Here is a 19,787-nt window from a genome sequence, read left to right as displayed (position 1 = left end):
CTATCTGATTGAAATCTGGGCTCTATTGCTTACCACCTCTGTGACTATATAGGTTATGTAAGTTTCTTAAGCTTCTTTTTTCTGTAAGAAGTTGATAACAATAATACCTCCCTTAGAGCGTCAGTGAGAGGAGCTTTTGTAATAATGAGTGTAAAACATTTAGCATGTATCCAGGCACTTGGTGAGCAAACTGACTGTTATTGGTAGTATTTTACTGACGATGGCAGCCAAAGAAAGTATGATATAAACAGCTTGATCAGAGCCCAATAAGGAATTATATAACATTACAGAAATTGAGGTCATCTAAGACTGCATTTGATAAGTGTGTGTGTGTGTGTGTGTGTGTGTACACACACATGCTCCCACATGTATCCACCCATATGTATAAATGAGCAATGGTCCTGGAACTCTTCTATCCCATTACCCCAATCCTACTCATCGCCCCCTCTTGGAAGCTACCCTTTTCTACCGTTAGTTAGAAATTAACGGTAGAAAAGGGTAGCTTCTTTTCACAGAGGTCCCAACTTGGGCTCTGACTCTCCTGGGAAGAAGTGAAGGATACCTCCCCACCCCCGCCGCCACCCCGTGCCTCTGGGTATAAAGACTGCCGGAGAATGTAAAACTAAGCAAAGCCAACCCAGAGAGAGCTTTGGTCCTGGAAACTGAAGGACAAAAACAGAAACTTTAGAAGGCATTCTTGAAGAGTTTTTAATCCAGTCGTGAAAGATTAAAAAGGATAAAACTAAAGCCCTCCTGAAGAGAATGTGATTATCTGTGTACTCCACCTCACTTCCAGCCTTAGACTTTATATTGACAAACTAAGGCATTCTTTTGCTTCTAGATGCTTTGGCTGGATCAGGGTAAAAAAAAAAAAAAAAAAAAAAGAGCTTGCCTACAGTGTTTGATCCAGTGAAGTTTCATGAGAAGGTAGATGAAATGTGAAATATTTGGATTCCTGGGGCAGCTGTTGCTTAGGTATTTACCTGCCTATTGTCCAAGAACTCACAGAGGATGCCTCCTACCAAGATCAAAGCATCGCTATTTATACTTTGAAATTGGGTTATTGTGGAAATCAGCTTTACCTGACAAAAGCTTCAGGAGAAAAAGGGAAGCTTTCATTACAAAAATGTTTATCTGGGGGTATTTTCCTAATATTACCACTGTTAAACCACAATTGCTGAATTTCCTCATTGACATTTATGTTGAGGATACCACAAGGGGAGGGATTGTTTTAAGTGTTTCCCACATTTTCATGATTCCCAGACTTGTGTATTATTTCTAATAGCAACAAATAGCATTACTTATACATTATTACTTATGATATGAATTATGATATTATGATTTTACTCTGTGCCAGTCACTATATATGCATTACTTCTAAATTTTATAACAATTCTGCAAATATGTTATTTTTCTCATTTTTACTGATAATGAATCTGAGACTCTCAAGTCTGAATGACCAGCCCAAGGCCACATGTACTAGTAATAGCTAGTAATTGATGAAGTCGGGTCTTCAATCCATATCCCTCTGATAACAAAATACATATTCCTTCCAAATATTTTACATTATCTCCGATGTCCAAGAAAATGCATTCTGCCCAGATTTGTTCCCACAATGAGTAGTAAGCACTTAACAGAGGCAAAGCAATGTGTTGGGTACAGTACAAGCCATACTGTGTCATGGGCAATTAAATGTCATTCTTTGAAATGAACCTACAGAAAATTTGAATCTCTGATTGCAATAATGACACCACCCGATATTCTCATTCCTGAATGCACAATTCTTACATATCCACAGAAATTATTTTTTTAAATTTTTTTATGTTTTATTTATTTTTGAGAGAAAGAGACAGAGAGAGAGAGAAAACAAGCGAGCAAGAGTGGGGGAGGGGCAGAGAGAGAAGACACAGAATCCAAACAAAGCTCCAGGCCCTGAGCTGTCTGCACAGAGCCCGGTGAGGGGCTTGAACTCTCAAACAGTGAGATCACGACCTGAGCCTAAGTCAGACACTCAGCCAACTCAACTCAACTCAACTCAAATGAGCCACCCAGATGCCTCCAAACAGAAATTCTTATTGGAACTGAAAGATGATATAGATTTGAACAATTCAATGGATGAAACCTGTATGTACTTTTCTTCCCAATTCGATTAACAAATATTAACACATTTCCAAGATGCTCCTGTTGAGCTGTAACTGCTTGACCATAACCACCTAAAAGAAATCTACAGCAACTACTGAATGCTTTTTTATATCTGTAATTACTGTTCACAACTTTCATAGTAATCCATGCATTTGACTTTAGCAAACTTGATACAATTTTGAAACAGTTTCACAGTGCTCAAAAAGTGGAAGCTTGCTCCCTGAACATCGTATTTTGGGTTTTTTAATTTACTATATTTATATGACTAGGCCTAGTATGTGATCTCTACTTCCCACATGGTTCCTATATTCATTGTCAATTTTTAGGAGTAAGTATACATTGTATTTTTTTTTCTCCCAGCAAGCCTCTATGGCCATCAGCAATAGAAACATAAGTTGAATACGGAAGAAGTAATGATCAGATCAAGTGAAGCATTCCAATGCTACTCTTCACAGCTCTTGAGTTACTTTCTCCAAATATTTATTAGCAAAATAACTTCATTCAAAGACCAAATATGAGTTCGAGGGAATTTTAGTTTATCTGACGAAATCCGAAGGAATAAAGCACCAAAAAATAATAATTGTCAGTACTTACTCTAGGCTGGGGGACAAAATATTTAGCCAGAACACATTTGGATCTTTATCACCAGCTTCTAGTTTGTCTGAACCAACATTCTTTCTGATTAGGTGATACTGATATCTATGGATTGTTAAGTATTCTGAATGGCACCCCAGGCTAACACTTTGTAAAGCTATTTAATTTAATCCTTAACCACAAGACATTGAAGTAACTGTTACTATTCCAACAAACAGATGAAGGAGATGTGAAATGAGGGAAAACATTCATGTCCACACTGGTTTGAGATTGTTTCCTCTAGATCAACTCTTAACTCTAAACAAGAACAAGGCTATATCTAGTGTCTGCAAGAGACACATTTGTGCTTAAAAAATGGTTTGCTCAACTGAATGGAACAGATGGTTGTTTACCTTGATTGGAATCAAGAATACCTCACTTGTTGCCCAAGATCCACGTGGGACTCAACTCAAGATTTAACAGTTATATCTTCCATTCCAGCTAACAGCTGTAGAATTTGAGGATTCTGCAATGTTTACACCACCAATAAGTGCAATTGCAAGAAAATGTACTTACATTAATCCCTCTTCCCATTACAGTGTAATTTCTCCTCAGGAAAATTCCAGAACTCTACTCCAAATGAATGTGATGCAAATGAATATTTACATATAAATATATTCATAACTGTATTATTTCTAATATTAAAAAGTAATAAACTAAATACCTAACCATGGAGAATGGCCTAATCAATCATAGCAGAGCCTTATAATGAAAAGTTAGGCAGTCATTATGAATCATTTGTTGGTTAATTTGTGATTTCGTAGTAAATAAACTTTTTATTGATATAAAACACACAGAACAGAAAAATACACCAATTGTAAGTGTGCAGCCTGATGAGTTATCAGAAAAATTATACCTGCAACCACCAGCCAATTCAAGAAATAAATGATTTACCTTAGAAACAACTTCATGACCATCTTAAACACCACCCTCTCCTTTGACCTCAAAGATATCCATTATCTTGACCAAATTGGATATGGGAAACTTCTATTACAGCATAAGTGAGAGAGGTTGGAACAAATAGTGTGTCCAACATTTTCCTGATTATGTCATTACTGGCATGTAATGAAACATGCAGGAAAAGCTAGGAGGAAATTACCAAAATGTTTGTAGTGGTTATATCTCAGCAGTCAGAATGGAGGTGGTTTTTATTTCCTTCTTCACAGAAAACACATATTACCCTAATAAATAAGTAAAAGACAAATACTATTAGAAGGGAATAAAATATATTACAGTCAATTATAAACCTGATTGTTGATATCTGTCAGGAGCTGCCATTGTTTCTCTGGTCCTAAATTATGGAAGAGCTCAAAAAGTTGCCTAGGAAGTCAGGCTATTACACTCAATGATATTGCAAACAATACACCTCCTATTAGAACAAGGCCAATTATCATCTGCTTTTGGTTACATAATGGACACCAATTACTGAGAACCTAAGTATACACCACAAACCACAAATGGTATGGTTAACTCTCATAGCCAGTGTGAATTCTTCTCTGCTTCCAGCATAAACCTTACAAGGTTCGCATTATGCTAGTTTTGTCATGTTCCAGAAAAGTCTATTCCTACCCTCATATCTCTGTTTGGGAAAGAAAAAGTAAAAATAATGCTGGAGATTATAAAGCCAGACTAGCAGAAATTGTCCCAACAAGGCAGCACAAGGTTCTGGAAACAGAGTCAGAGTTCTGGAAATTGGCCAAGGTCCAGGGGTATGTAGACAGCATTTTTTGCATCTTGTTTAATATTAACATGAAAGATAAGTGTATCTGTTACCTTTGTTTCTACAGAAGTCAGATAATATACTGGAGTGGGGTTAGAGAGGTGAAGAAAGATTTAGTTCTCAAATAAGCCTTAAATATACAATCAAGATTAGCTGGATTCTTTTTCATTCCACCCTTCCTCCTAATATTTCTTTCATCAATCGTATATTTATTTTGAAAACAGATTAGAATTTACTATACAAAAGGGATGTATGAGACCTAGAGGGAATGAAACAAGAACTAAATAGAAAACAAATGGAGAGGAATTCAACACAAGTAATTCGCAGTATGATTTATCTAGGAGAGAAGCTGAAAAACTTTCCTAATCAGAAAAACTTCCCACTTGGTGGAAGTCAGTTTTCCCAGAAGGACCTGGAAAAAGAAGTAAATATTTGAATCACTGACGATAGAAGCCTAGTCTACTATCCAATCTACTATCCAAGCTGAGGACCTGATTCTGCTCCAGAATATTCTGCTCCGAAGAATATTCCAGACTCAGTTGCCCTGGATGCTGAGAAATTACAAAAGTTAAATTGAGAGAAGGGAGTGGAGATTGCTAAGAGCCACTATGGCTCAAACTTCATAAATAGTAATGAAGTTTGCAAACTTTAGGCCCAAACTACTCTGTTTATTGTCCAGGAAGATTACTATTTTTCCTGGAAAGAAAAGCCCAGTACAGCAGAATGGCTAAAAATCATTGTTGTAATAGCCAGACCATAGAATTTAGTGGCCAGCAGCGACCCAAAGTGGTAATTTTTCAAATCCTGACATTTAGTTAATGCCTTTAGTATGGTTATGTAAAAGTATTTCACATACATGCTATTAATATTTAGGTGCCAGGTGGCTGCTATGCATAGTGGTTTATTATTTATGAGTCTGTTTCTTCTGGTTCACGGGGAAATGAGTGACTGCCATTGACCTGAGGATTCTTTTCACATCGTCCATTAATTTCTTCAGAGAAAGAATAACATTGCCTTACAGCTTGGCAATAGTGCAAAATACACTAATTCACCCGTCCGGGGCGGGGGCGGGGGGGGGGGGGGCGGGCAAGAGAATTGCATTGCTGTTGTTTAGCTGTAGCCAGTGAGAGCTCTAAGCTTGTGCATTGGCCTAGTCTCTCTGACACTCCATCTCCCTTTCCTCATCTGTCAAATGGAAATAGTAACAATCATTTTCCATTGTTTTCCATGTGGGACCACATGTCATATACCTATCAGAGTGTTTTGAACATAGAAAATGCTTAGAATTAGTTTTCTCCCTCCCTCAAGGGAGGAGGGGGGCCTCAGTTCCTTCATCTGAAAAACCAATGGGTTCAGAATAGAATGTCAGATAGTTTCATTCCACATTCAGATTATATGAATTGCCTTATCATTGCATATAATATGGACCCCCTAGAGTGCATCTTGAAAAGAACTTAAAACTCTGCATGGGAATATCATGAAATGCTAGATTGATTATTCATGCCTGCCTTGGATAAAGAAGGAAGAGTAGCTGCACATGTACCATCTATTTCTCAGCCCTTCTGTGTACAAAAGTCTCTAATTTTGAACTTGGCCTTTGTGTTTATGAACTACCTGGGGTAGAATTAAAGAACCTAATTTGGACCTTTGTTGCTAGATCTTTAAAGTGTTCTTAATAAAATTCGAACACAGCCTGGCAATTTCCCCATTCAGCTTAGGGACTTTTATTCACAGGCATTGCACAGAAGCTTGCCAACTTTTGGCCAGTGAAGCTCTAAGTCAAAAGCTGGTATTTGAATATTTGCCAGGAAAAACAACTTGGTGGAGTTTTATTACCTTAAATATTCCCAAAGGAGTAATGATAAGATCTCTGCTTATCTTCTTTCTTTAAACCATTCCACTCGCCTTACTTCACTCCTTGAATTTCATAGCAGGAAGACAGGGAGCAATCTGGTTGGAAGAAATGAGATGTAGTCAGCAATTCAACTGTTAAGAAACATAAGTAAGAAAGTAATTTCAGAAATTGAATGCACCATCATGCACAATGACTAAGTTTGCTGAGACCAATTTTTAAAACATTAAGTTCTATTTTCATGGTTATGTTCACTTTTATGTAAAAAAGAACATTTTGAAAAAATAATTTCTAATAGCCCTCAAATTTCACAAACATAACAAAATATTTATGATTGGGGTTTATTTCATTTGAACTTTTGTGTATATGCACATGTAAGATACTTTTAGTGGTTGGAAATAGAATACACATATCATTTTGCATGCTAATCATGCAAATTATATTATAAATATTTCACTGTATTTTCCATCCTCACTATAAACAGAAGTCATGTTAATTGCAGCACAGTATGTCACTGATGTTTGGACTATAACTGATGACCCATTTACTTCTTATAGGATTTTTTTATTGTCAAAGCTATATTGTGGTTTGAACTTAGATTTCTTCTATGCATTCCAACATGATAGTTTACACAGATTGACAAAGCTGTCCTATTGTTCTACTGGAGAAAAATATTTTGTGTTAAAATCAAAAACGGTCCACAGCCCACCTTTTATCTTTTTAAATGAGTGGGACTCTGTATTGGCCGAAATATTTTAAATATGCTATATTTTAAAGTAAATGCAATTTGATTGCCTCCAAATATCTCATGGATTTTGAATAATGTAATAAGTGTAATGACATTAATCATTGTGCCATAAAATACTGACATAATGATACCTGATATATTCATCATCATCTTAATTTTTGCCAAAAATGTAATAGCCAACACTAGATCATACCTCTATGGAAATTAACCTCCACTGAGCATGCATGGAAAATTAGTGAAACGAAACCTGGGCTCTGTTTATGTGATGTACAAGGAAACTCCTAGGTAAAAAACAAACAACCAAACAAGAAACTTTTAAAAAGGGCTTGAAATGTAGTTGAGAAGCATAACATAATAGCCTGGATTCTAAGTAAGACAGTCTAGGTGATCTTTCTATGTGATGATGGCAAAGTCATTTAACCTCTCTGTTTCTTAGTTTCCTCATCACATGGTTGATGAAATGATTCAACTACTCTTTAAACAGTGGCAAACATATAATTACTCAAGAGATTTTAGCTATTATTATACAAAGACAATGAACAAAGATTGGAGGAAGATAAGATTCTGAGTAAGACCTGATGCTTTCATTTGATGCTTTTATTTTCATGGTCTCTTAGTTCACCTCCTAGGAACTCATAACAGACCCCAAGGATGAGAATAAACAAAAATGAAAACCCAAACACTCATTTCATAACAATTTTTAATTCATGAGAAGAGAAAGGAACAAGAACAAAGGGTCCTGCATGACAGCTGATGACACTGATGTCCTCAACATTAGTCAACAGGTTCATCTTTGATGCTGCCAATTTCTAAAATCAACCATGGCACCTTGAAGTGACAGCTAATGACACATATGCCTCTTTGCCTCTGATAGCAAAGGAGACATGATCCCAAAAAAGCTGGAAAGAATAACATGTAAGATAAAACATGAAGAAATGGTCCCAAAATTATTTTCTTTATGTTTATTTATTTTTGAGAGAGAAAGCAATCATGAGCTGGAGAAGGGTAGAGATAGAGGGAGACTGAGGATCTGAAGTGGGTTCTGTGCTTACAGCAGAGAGCCCCATGTGGGGTTTGAACCCACTAACTGTGAGATCATGACCTGAGCTGAAGTCACATGTCCAACTGACTGAGCCACTCAGGCTCCCCAACGGTTCCAAAATTCTTAATAAAGAAATTTAGAGGGACTATTCCTGAGGGGAAAGGGTTGTGGAGGGAGGGCCAGAGAGAAATTGTGTTTTGTGGCCCTTATTTTACTGACAGGTGATTATGATATGTCCAACCCAGATTTTGGGGTGTAAACAATGATTTGCTACAAAAATTGAGAAACTGATACATTCAACAAATATTTATTGAACAGAAGCAATGTGCCAGGCATTGTTCACCATATCAATAAAGGTCAGATATATTATATTGTGGTAACAAAGTACCCTTTAGAACAATCTATCATTCCTCTTTTATGCTATAGTTCTCCCATGGCCAACAAGGACTGTCCTTCATCATCAGTATCACTTAGGGGCCCAGCCAATAAAGGAGCCTCTGTGAAGGACTCCTGATGGAAAGAAATGGTGAGGCATGCACCGAATCTTAACCCTTCTGTGCTGAGTACCTGTTGGTGCCTCTCATAATCATTCCAGAAGTCAACAGAGTGGAGACCCATACATTATCCCTTACAGAGTGAGACACCAGGAGGAAGAAATGTGACTATTCAGCAAACAGCAACACGATACACTTTACCATGGAAACTGTCCTCAATGGTCTTACAGTTTAATATCATTTTATTTGGTCATATTAATCTTAAATATGATACTAAAGGGGCTGAATATTCAGACATCAGCGAAAGTACAAATGTGATAATACAAAGTCAGTATGCTTTTAAGTTTTAGTTGCTTGAAGCTACTTGGAATTGGAATTGAGGATCGTATGAGTTCAGGGCCCTAGGATTTAGAAATGACTCCAGATTCTTTCATCATTCCCCAAAGGAAAAGCAGTAATAAGTAGGATACCAGATATTTATGCAATCTCTCTGAGATCATAAAGGCTAATAAAGAGAATGCTTTCAAATGCAAAAATACTTTACATTTTCTTTGCAATAAAAATTATTCAGTAAATACGCACAACAGTATTTATGGCCTGGAGACATACCACCTTGGATTGTGATCCTGGCAGCTATCATAGATTCTACAAGGTTGGACAGGTTAAATTCTTACAGGAAAGACCTCTTTGGAACACCCAAGGATTACAAAAAGTACAGCTGTCCTTCAGATGTGATTTTAAGTTTTTGTTTTTGTTTTCCAGTGACCCTTCCTAACTACACACAGAATACTTTTCATTGAATTGCTCTGACCAATTTATCTTCAGCAATCCTGGTTTATACAACTGAATTTACCTTGTCATTTACTGCATTTAGGTAAATGGAATGGTCTTTAGACTTCTGAAACTATTTGTAGACCTTTGCCTTCACATGTTTGAAATAAATGTGAGGCATTAATTTTAGTCAGACAACACTGAGCCCTATTCACTTGGGAAAATGCATCTCAATGTGTAATTTATCATCCAGGACCTGTCCACTAGTTCGTTACTCCCTGGGAGTAAATTAGGCACTTTGAAAGGTGCATTAAACTCTTCCTGGCTACTAGGTAACATTTAGGGCTGTGAGGCAATAATTTACTTAATGGTACCTTGGTGACCTCAAGAAGTTTATGTTGTTCTGAAAGTTTCTAATTTTCTTCCACAAAATAATTTATGCACTAGGAGGTCAGGTATGCTTATAAATATGTTTGTAGGGAGTCAATAGCTATTGACTAGAATAAATAAGATAACATTGTCATCCTAATGCACGAATGAAATGTTTCATGTGTGTGTTATCTATTACTATCCATAGAATAGATGTCCAGTTCACAAAATAATTTGTTTCTTTGGATTTCTTTCTTTCTTCTTTTTTTTTTTTTACCTACAAGACTGCCCTGCATTTTGCTGTAATTAGTGATGCTTCATTACTATAAGGATTTCCAGATCCACATCACTACATTTTTTCATAGTCCAGAACACACTTATCCAAAGCTAAAATATGATGCTAAGTATACTGATACTTCCAATAGCAACTTACATTCTGCCTCTTCCTTCCACTCACAGTACAGCTTCATCCATATTAAACCGATTGATCAATTGATCATTAAGTTTTGATACCTGCTACTTCAGTCACTCTCTTATTTATTAATAAGATATGCCTTATAGATGTGTCTGGTTAAATGTATTTGGCACCATTTTTGTCTCTCTTGTCATAAAGTGATTGTACATCTTATAATTGATGGCATAGCAGATTTTTGAAATGTAATTTTACCTTGAAAGTTTAAAGATAAAGATCTGAGTGAAAAGAGTTCTAAAACCATGAAAATGTTTCTATGAAGGAAGGCAGAAGCTGATTTAATATCCATCTCAGTCAAACTGTCAGTCTGAAGATGAGTTTATCACCCGTACTCAGTTTTTTAAATGTTTGAATGGGGCAGAAACTGACAATTTTATGGAAGTAAAACCTATGTGAAGCTTCAAGGGAACAGATATATGCCATAATAAAAGAAGTAGAAATATTTGTTTAAATAATAAAGAAAGATTATTCTTACTACTCCCCCAAGGAATGAGACTGCAGTGATGATCCACCATAAAACACAGCTTTGTGGAGAAGCACTGACCCAATAAAACTTATGTTTACAACTAAAGTATTTTCTTTAATCAGAAATAAAAACTGTGGGAGAATGTCTTTTTCAGGTTAATTCCACTCAAATAGTCTCAATTACACCTACTTGGAACCTCTTTAGATGGAACATCAAGTTTACACGTCAATGAAAATAGGGAGAAGAGATAGTTTGAAAAAGAAGAGGGAAGAAAAGGAAAGAAAAGGAAAGGAGGAAAGAAGGAAGAGAGAAATGAAGAAAGGAAGAAAGATAAAGTGAGTAAATTTTACAATTTATTAAGATGCAGAATTCCTGAACCTATAACTGTGATGTTATCCTGAATGCTAAGAAGATATTTGCCTAAATGTTCTACACATTTTCATTAACAAATAATAATAAATGGACACATGGGCTTTATTCTCTCAGTAAAATGTGATGCCCATTAGAGTTTGCTTACTGTATTATCCCAAAGTACCAGGGTACAACCAGGAATCTTGCTTCTAGTTTATAAAAGGTCAAAATTCCAAAATGTGATTTCACGAATATGTAACACCAAGCTATCTCCATGAAGCCCTTTTCAGGAGAGATTTGATTCAAATTTAAACAAATAGCAAAGACATAATTAAATTTTAAAATGAAATATATATATATATTTGAATACTATTTGAATTCATGCTCTGAAGTCCAACAAATCAACAAACTATTATACAATAAGAATTTTTGATGTGTCTACATACCTCTGTAGAATAAACTCAGTATTTCCCTGTGAAGTGAAGAGTTAGATAGTAAATACATTAAAATAGTGGAAAATTCAGAGGCCTTTTGCACTGTTTTAGCCAACAACACAACAGAAGTTCACAGTGAAGTTGAATCTGTTTATGCAATTTTCCCAAATTTTTAATTAAGTTGAAAATTTCTGATTAAGATATTTTCAACTTAATTGAAAATTTGGGAAAATACCATAAACATTTTTTTTCTTTAGAATTCACTGTTTTTACCTCGTGAGTATAACCATGGTGTGCTGGCAGGCAGCAAACACTATTAAGTTAGAAAAACATGATATCCAAACTCTTATTTGCTACTTATTATTTCTTCTTTAAAATTTTTAATGTTTATTATTTTTGAAAGAGAGAGACAGAGAGCAAGCAGGGGAGGGGCAGAGGGAGAGGGAGACACAGAATTGGAAGCAGGTTCCAGGCTCTGAGCCATCAGCACAAAGCCTAATGCAGGGCTGTAACTCACAGACTGCGAGATCATGACCTGAACTGCAATCTGCTGCCTAACCAACTGAGCCACCCAGGTGCCTCACTACTTTTTATTTCTTTAATATCCAGTAAAATTATATTAGTTCTTTGAACCTTAGTTCCCATATCCATATCCATAAAATATTGATAATGATATTTATTTTTATAGTTATTGATAAGATTAAATGAGTTGATATACGTAAAGCACCTGACACATGAAGTAATGTTCAATTATTGTTTGCTTAAAACAAGTCCACAGTAACTGAAGAGAGGTGATAACCTACCTTTTCATTTTATAGATTAGAATCTACTTGATGGTTTACCCCTAATTTCTTTATAAGTTGTGTAAGCATTTAGTAATTAAGCTCAATACATGTTTGTTGAATGCTCTGATAGGTCTAGAGAGAATGGAAATTATAAAGTGTCTCCCAAAGAAGTCTCAGAGAGCAGGTTGACACACCAATAAACATTCACAATGAAGAACCCTGTACCTTTAGTTTGTGTTCTTAACAAGCAGTGTGGGATTCCTTATGGCAAAACTGGGATGCAGAAGATTAACAATGGCAGGTACCATGGAATCACTGATGAGAAACATCCAGAAAGATGAAGTTGAAAATACTACCTAAAACACAGAAACTGCATCAATAAAAATAGGAGGAAAAAAAACATACAAAGATATATTAACACTCAGATAACTTTTAAGATGGCTCGGAGATAAGAAGACGCAGCAAATATATCTGACAGAAATAGAATGGAATGAGAATCTTGGTCACCTTCCTAGTTTGATAGGTTAAAAGACAAATAAGCTAAAACCTCATGTTCTCTTCACTGTAGAAGGCAACTAATCAGAGGGCTATTTTAGCTTAGTTCACATATTAGGGTCAATGGTCTTTTAGGATGAGAAACTATTATTTCTTCCTTGAGGTTTTAGGTCCGTGAGGCATGAGCTGATTTATTTCACTGATGAAGAAATGTTGGATGGCCTTTAGGGAGACATAAAATGACCCAAGAATTTTTGGGTCATAAGGGAGACTCTGATCACAGTCTTTAGTGGCCCTGCACCTCCCCCCTCATTCTTTATCTTCTCTGCCCTCCCAAATCCCCAAGTCTTCCTCTCATCTCATACAGGACAGATGATCTTTCACATTTGGTTTCTTTAGAATTATAGCTTCTAGCCCAAACAAGCACATCAATAACTTGCAAGGGGAAAAAAGGCAGTTTTCCTTCCTCTGAAAGAAACTCTTGTGCCAACTGTTCAGAGAATACTCTGTTCTCTATTTCGGCACACCAGGAGCTTTAGGGAATAGGGTATGAGGAATGACTGAAGTTCAGCTATAAATCAAGGTGTCCATCTCTAATCAACATGTAATCAAGGTCATGATCAGAATATTGTTTAGTAACAGCATCCTTGGTAACAATGCATATAATAATTAATTACCCACCCTTTTCAAAGCTCTCTTCTATTGCCAAAGATTTTCTCTCTTTCACATACATACACACACTTTTTTTTTCCTTTTCGGAAAAAGCTTCTGTGGTGGGGGAGATGATGATCAAGGGGAGAGCACAGTGGTAAAGGGGCAATGTGGATGACAGAGCTGCAGAGATTTAGCGCCTACTATGAGGGAGAAATTTGAAAACGGAAAAATATTCCTAATATTTATGTGTGTTGTCTAAAACCTCCTAAGCAAATCTTCAAAATGTAATTTTCTTCAAGAACCAGTAGACACTGCTATTTCTTTATATGTTACACCATATAGAAACCATATGGAGCCTCAAAGTCAATGGTCTTTTAGGATGAGAAACTATTATTTCTTCCTTATAACATACATATGTTATACATTATAAATATATATATATGGGAAATATATATATATATATTTATATATATATAGCTTTTCTTTATCTTCACATCTTCCACAACACCAACAATAGCATTTTGAACATGGCAGGCAGTCAATAAATATTCACTAAAGCCATACAAAGAGTTATGGTTCAGAAGTTAGTGTTCACTAAATTGGAAGCATTGTGATGTTTGTAAAGTTATAGGACTGGTGGCATGAAAACATGTCAACTATACACCCAATGGCTTTGGAGCTTTCATCAAGTTCTTTCTCTTCCCTGGAATCCTCCTATGGATTATAAAGAGACCAACTAGATCATCTCTCCCTGCCTTTCCAAAATTGTCAGTCCAACATTTTAACCTTATATGTCTTCAGTTAGTTTTATTTAGTATGGATGGATTAAGGATTTTTTAGCCAAAAATTTCATCAGATCTGCTTTGTAATTCTTTAAGATTATATTGTTCACTGCTAGAAGATAATCAGCTGAGAAAATACTCTCAAAGAAGAATGCCGAAATGCACTTGCATACAACTTGTGCCACTACTGTCTGAATTACTTGAGATGATCCTCTCAATAATTAGATGAATTATAAATCAATACAGTATGTTAATAGAGTCAAACTGATTTTTACAAATGTCCCATTGGGAGAGCCTCAGAAAGGTAGTACTTGTCTCAATTGCCTTGAAAAGGACAAAAAAAAAAATCATACCTACAAGACAAAGTCCTCCTTCCCACCTTGTAGAGATGATGTAGCCCTGTAACAAAACTCAGAATACTTATTGTATGTTCCAGGTACTGTTCTAGTCATTTAACAAGCATTCTCTCTTATGCTTATAATAACACTCATAAGCCAGCCTCATTGTTTTAGCTGCAGAGTTATCTCTCCTAGACAACACTGCTCGAAATCTGTATAACAATCACAAGCCAGTTGAAATTAGGGGGTAAAGATGGGTTCTGCTCTTTATTAGAGTTACAGGGAAGATACTGGACAAATTCGCATCTATGAATTTAGATTTATAAATACACTACTACAACAAGTTTCTTAAAGGGATTGACTTCAAGAAGAGAAACGTTAGAAATCTTCAAATGGATTTTACTTGTGCTAATAAATTTTGCTAGAAATATCCTTTGTCCTATTTTCAGCTGGTTCAGTTGGAATTTGCTCTTCCTTATGAGTGGGCAAACTAAAGATTTATTGTCCTTAGAACATGTGGAAATTAGAAAATGGACTAATGGAATCCATTAATATCCTTGCAACAATTAGATGAATTGTAGATCAATACAGTATATTAATAGAGTCAAACTGATTTATATAAATATCCCATTGGGAAAGCTTCAGAAAGATAGTACTAGTCTCAATTATCTTGAAAAGGATAAAAATATCATACCTACAAGGCAAGACTTCCTTCCCACCTTGTATTTTAACAATTTTGAAATGAAAGTAAAATAAATTAGCCTATATTGCCTAATGATAACATCTCAGTTCTGACTGAAAACTGAACATCTAATAGTAGCAAATTGAACAGCATTCTTGAAATAAATTCTTTGTCATGCATTCCACAGCCAAATATTTGTATTGTTTTTAAAAAAGATTTTAGATAATAATTGTTATTTTAGTTTAGATGTCCTTTTCATTTTCAAGATGCAAGTAACTCTGAAAAAGGGGGTTTATTAAATAGGATTGATATAACAGTTGCCCTCCCCTATACACATTCTCCATAAACCTCAAAGCCTAACCTCAAAGATAAAAAAAAAAAAAATTCCAAAGGAAAATTACTGCAAAAGTACTTTGTGTTAAACTGGCATTGGACATAAAAATAAAAATAATGTCCGTAAAGCTTAAGGGACTAATTAAGATTTTAATGTGGTCTTATTCCTAGGAAAATATTAGGCATCATGATTCAAGAAGCCTTGTGTTTCACAAATTAAAATAAAAACAGTTGAGGTAGTCAGTCTATTAAAATGTTCCAGGATTGAAATTTAATGAAAATCTTTAATTAATTTATATTAGGATCACATTTTGTCATTATCAGTGAGAATCATTAGGAAAATAGAGAATGGTATGAACTCCCACATTCCCATTAAAAAAAAAGGGCGGGAGGAGGTCAAAAGGTAGACCGTGGCAGTTCAGTAAGAGAAAGAAAACAAACTATAAATTATCTTCTGCAGGACAGCATGTTCAGCCAGACACTACAGGTTTTATTTTTTATTGCTCACAGTGCTCCGGCACCCTTGCTTATGAGTTTAGATATAACTAATGCATAGCTGAGCTCCACAGGTACTCAGCTCCAAATGAGAGGTTGGGACATATTCACTCGTCTTGCCTTAAAAGAGATGGGATCCCCATAGATCCCATACAATCTGGAGCAGAATAAAGAAGTTCCTTTAATTCTGGAGGAAAGGTGGGGAAAAGCCCAAACATCCTTTTCCATTTCCACTGACAGCATACCGAAATGAAAAGCAAAAAAGAACCATAAGATACGTTGAAGGTTGTTTCTTATTATTCTGAGTCAAGAGGAAAAAAAATAATGTACATTGGGTTGACATGAGGTATTGATTGTCATATCACTGATTACGAATTTAATTTCCATTAACATAGATGTCAGAAGTGCTTCCACTGACATTCAATATCCATCCACTGAGACTTAGATGCACCTTAAATTCCTGTGCTGCTTCCAAAGTTAAGGTTTATGTAATTTAATTTTTAGTGCATATTTGAAAGCATCAGATTAAAGATAGCTGACTCGTGTTGGTCAATAAAAAAAAAATTTCCTGCCTACCCAGCCATACCATTAAAAGAGCATCCCAATGAATACAGTCAGACATTCAGTGATTGTTCTAATCCTTAGTTGAGGGTAGTAAGGATAGGTAACACACATCAAGAAGTCCAAACACAAGCTCTTTCCAAAATTACCCACAAAGGTAACTGTTTTTCATCAAACTGACATTGAAGTCTTCTCCACACAAGTGTATTCATTTCTGCAAATGCCTCTCAGGGAACATGAAGTTAAAACCAGAAGTAATCTGATCATTGCCAACTAAATGTTCTATGATGAACTTCCACATTCTTAAATTTTTAACGATGCAAGATGAAATGCAAAGAAAGAAAAAGTTTGAGAAGGAGAAAAGACTGTTCAGAGGAAATAATATTAACTTTAGGAAGCTTAAGTCTATGATTCCCAAGGTTCACTCAGGAAGGATTTTCCTACCACCCAGTTCTAGAACAGATGGCATTCTTGTGAGAAAAAAATGGAGGACTCCAACCTTAGGTTCTGAATACCTTATGTCAGCTTCCTGATTCAAGCATCTAAATCACACCTCCTAAAAGGAATGATTAAAATAATGCCTAACAAGTAGAATGAAAAGGCACCATGTCAAGCATTTTGCATGGATTATCTCTTTTATTCATTGCGACAGTCTTCAGAAACAGGTACAAAAATTGTCCGTATGTTATTACAGTGAGGTTAAGTATTCCCCAGGAACATAGTCATTAAACACTGGAGCAGGATAATAAGCTTAACTTTGTCTTGGACTCTGGGCCCCAGTTCTAGTCACATTACTTTCAGGGGCCATCATGTGAATATGGTAGCCACTATTTCAATTTGAATTAATACACATTAAATATGCCAAAACCTCATTTCCTCAATCACAATAGCCACTTTTCAAACACCCCATTGCTACTGTATTTCATAGTGCAAATAGAACGTTACCATCATCACAGAAAGTTTTACTGGACATCCCTGTCTTAGGACATCGGTTTCCCCTTGGTGATTTTCATTTCTCTTCCAATTCCTCATGATATTCTAAACCAGAATTATGTCCACAGAGAACATGTAGGCTGTGATAAATCTTTTCTTCCCACCTCCCCAGGAAAGGACTACCATCTTCTCATCTGGAGAAAATTGTTTCTGTCCCACTTCTCAAAACAAAGCTGTTTTAATAATAAAGAAATGATTAGGAATGAAAGTTTAAAATTATTATCAAGTAGAGATGTGAAGGGTACTCTGTGGGAGTCAGTGTGGACTTTTCACCAAACCATCTGTATGATCTTTGACAGCCGAGAAAGAAAAGCAAGTAAGATGATTATGAAGCATATTTTACAGTGTTGATGTTATTTTGGCATCACATAAAGTACTGATGAAATTTCACTGGGGAATGCTGCTATGTGCAGTTCGGCATAGAATGCTATAGGAGAACATTCTAAGTCTGAGAGTACACATCAGAGAATAATCAAAATGATTCAGTGTTAAATCATGACAAAGATTAGCCAGTCTTGGCTTGAGTCCTACAGACAAAAAGAAGATGTTAAGGAATATCATGGAGGTAAATAAGATCCAGAAGGGAGCAGGACAGGTTATTGCCAATAATCTTCCAATAATGGCAACCTACTTGAACATAGTTAGTAGTGTAAGTTGCTGATCATTAAACCAAGAATTAAAATGTAAGGCAGCATACCCAAAACCAAAACTCAAACATGATAAAGAAATCATTCAGACAGAACTTCAACTGTGCTTTTTGAAGGTAGAAAAAGAAAGCTTCCAAAAATATTGAAAGAACTAAAATAATGATTTCAGCTGATCTAGGAAAATATGTGAAAAATGAAATAAAGAATCAGTATTGTTGGCTTACACACAGTCTGACTTATTTGTGGTTTTCATTTCTGAAGGGAAGGTATACTCTTTTATGAAATAATACACCGTTAATTTTTTTACAACATCTTTGAAGACTGGCGCAACTTCTTTGGGCACATAAGAAAAAAATCTTAGAATCTTAGTATTTCCATATTGAAAGAAGCTTTGGGAGGTCCTGTAGATCATCTCCTAAATTTCCTAGGATACTGAGACCCAGAAATGAACAATAATTCAACCAAGGTCACTCAGTTTGTTGGCTACAGAGGGGACAGGAACCCTGGCACCAGATGAATAATTACAGCCCAAAGTGCAGCCAGAAACAGTGACTCTACCATATGTGATTGAGGACCCGAGGAGTTTGGACGGAATGATCTCAAGGGTCCTTCTGGCTCTAACATTTTGAGAATTTTGTTCAATCAAAAATAACCCTTACAATTTTATTTGAGAATAAAAACAATTTAAAGCAGAAAAGGAAAAAAAAAATGTGTGAGATCACCATCCAAGGAACACTACTATGTCCGCCATAGATCTTGCCATAGAAGGTACAGGTATTACACACTGGAAAGGCTCTGTGTGGAACACATAGCAACCACCTCTTTAAGAATAGCATCTGTGACTCTTTCATCTTCGTATCCTTAAGCCTGGAGTGACGCCTGGAGCATGAGAACTGTTTACTGAATTGAACTGAATTCTTACTTTAGAGATGAGGAAGCACAAGGCCAATCTGACTAGGAGGGCTTTCTGTTAATTTTATCCATGTGTTCTCAACAGGGGCACTATTGGCTCAGGGAGTGAAAATTTGTTCTTGAGATGTGAAAAAGTTATGTAGAAAACCCAGATATTCATCGAGTGTATAAAGACTTATACAGGATAGTGAGACTATTAAGATTTTGCAAAGGAGGGACAGTTAGGGGGAAAAATTAAAAAGGCTTTTGTGGGAACAAAAATGATAAAAATTAGAGGTTGACAAACACTGGCCCGAGCCTATAGAAATTCTGCTAAACGAAGAAAATAAAGGTCACACAATCAGAGGAAAGATAGCACTTTTTTAGACTGATCCTATTTGGGCCTCTGAAAAGTTTAAAATATCTCACATTCTGTTTACTGGCTCCTAGATGATATAAAAATAATTTCTCAGGCTCCCCTTTTCCCCCTGAGTAGGAAGTTCCAATAATAGATCAGTCCAATTTCATAGACAGTTATTAAAATGGCCTTATTTTATTCTTAAGATTCAATCATTCATTTTAGAGCTTCATTTTCATGTTCTATTCAAAGCCATCTTCTTTCCAAGTATGCATTGCC

The sequence above is a fragment of the Hyaena hyaena genome, unplaced genomic scaffold (genome assembly GCF_003009895.1).
Source record: "Hyaena hyaena isolate Hyena2069 unplaced genomic scaffold, ASM300989v1 scaffold_458, whole genome shotgun sequence".
Classification (NCBI taxonomy): Eukaryota; Metazoa; Chordata; class Mammalia; order Carnivora; family Hyaenidae; genus Hyaena; species Hyaena hyaena.
This window is presented reverse-complemented; position numbering follows the sequence as displayed.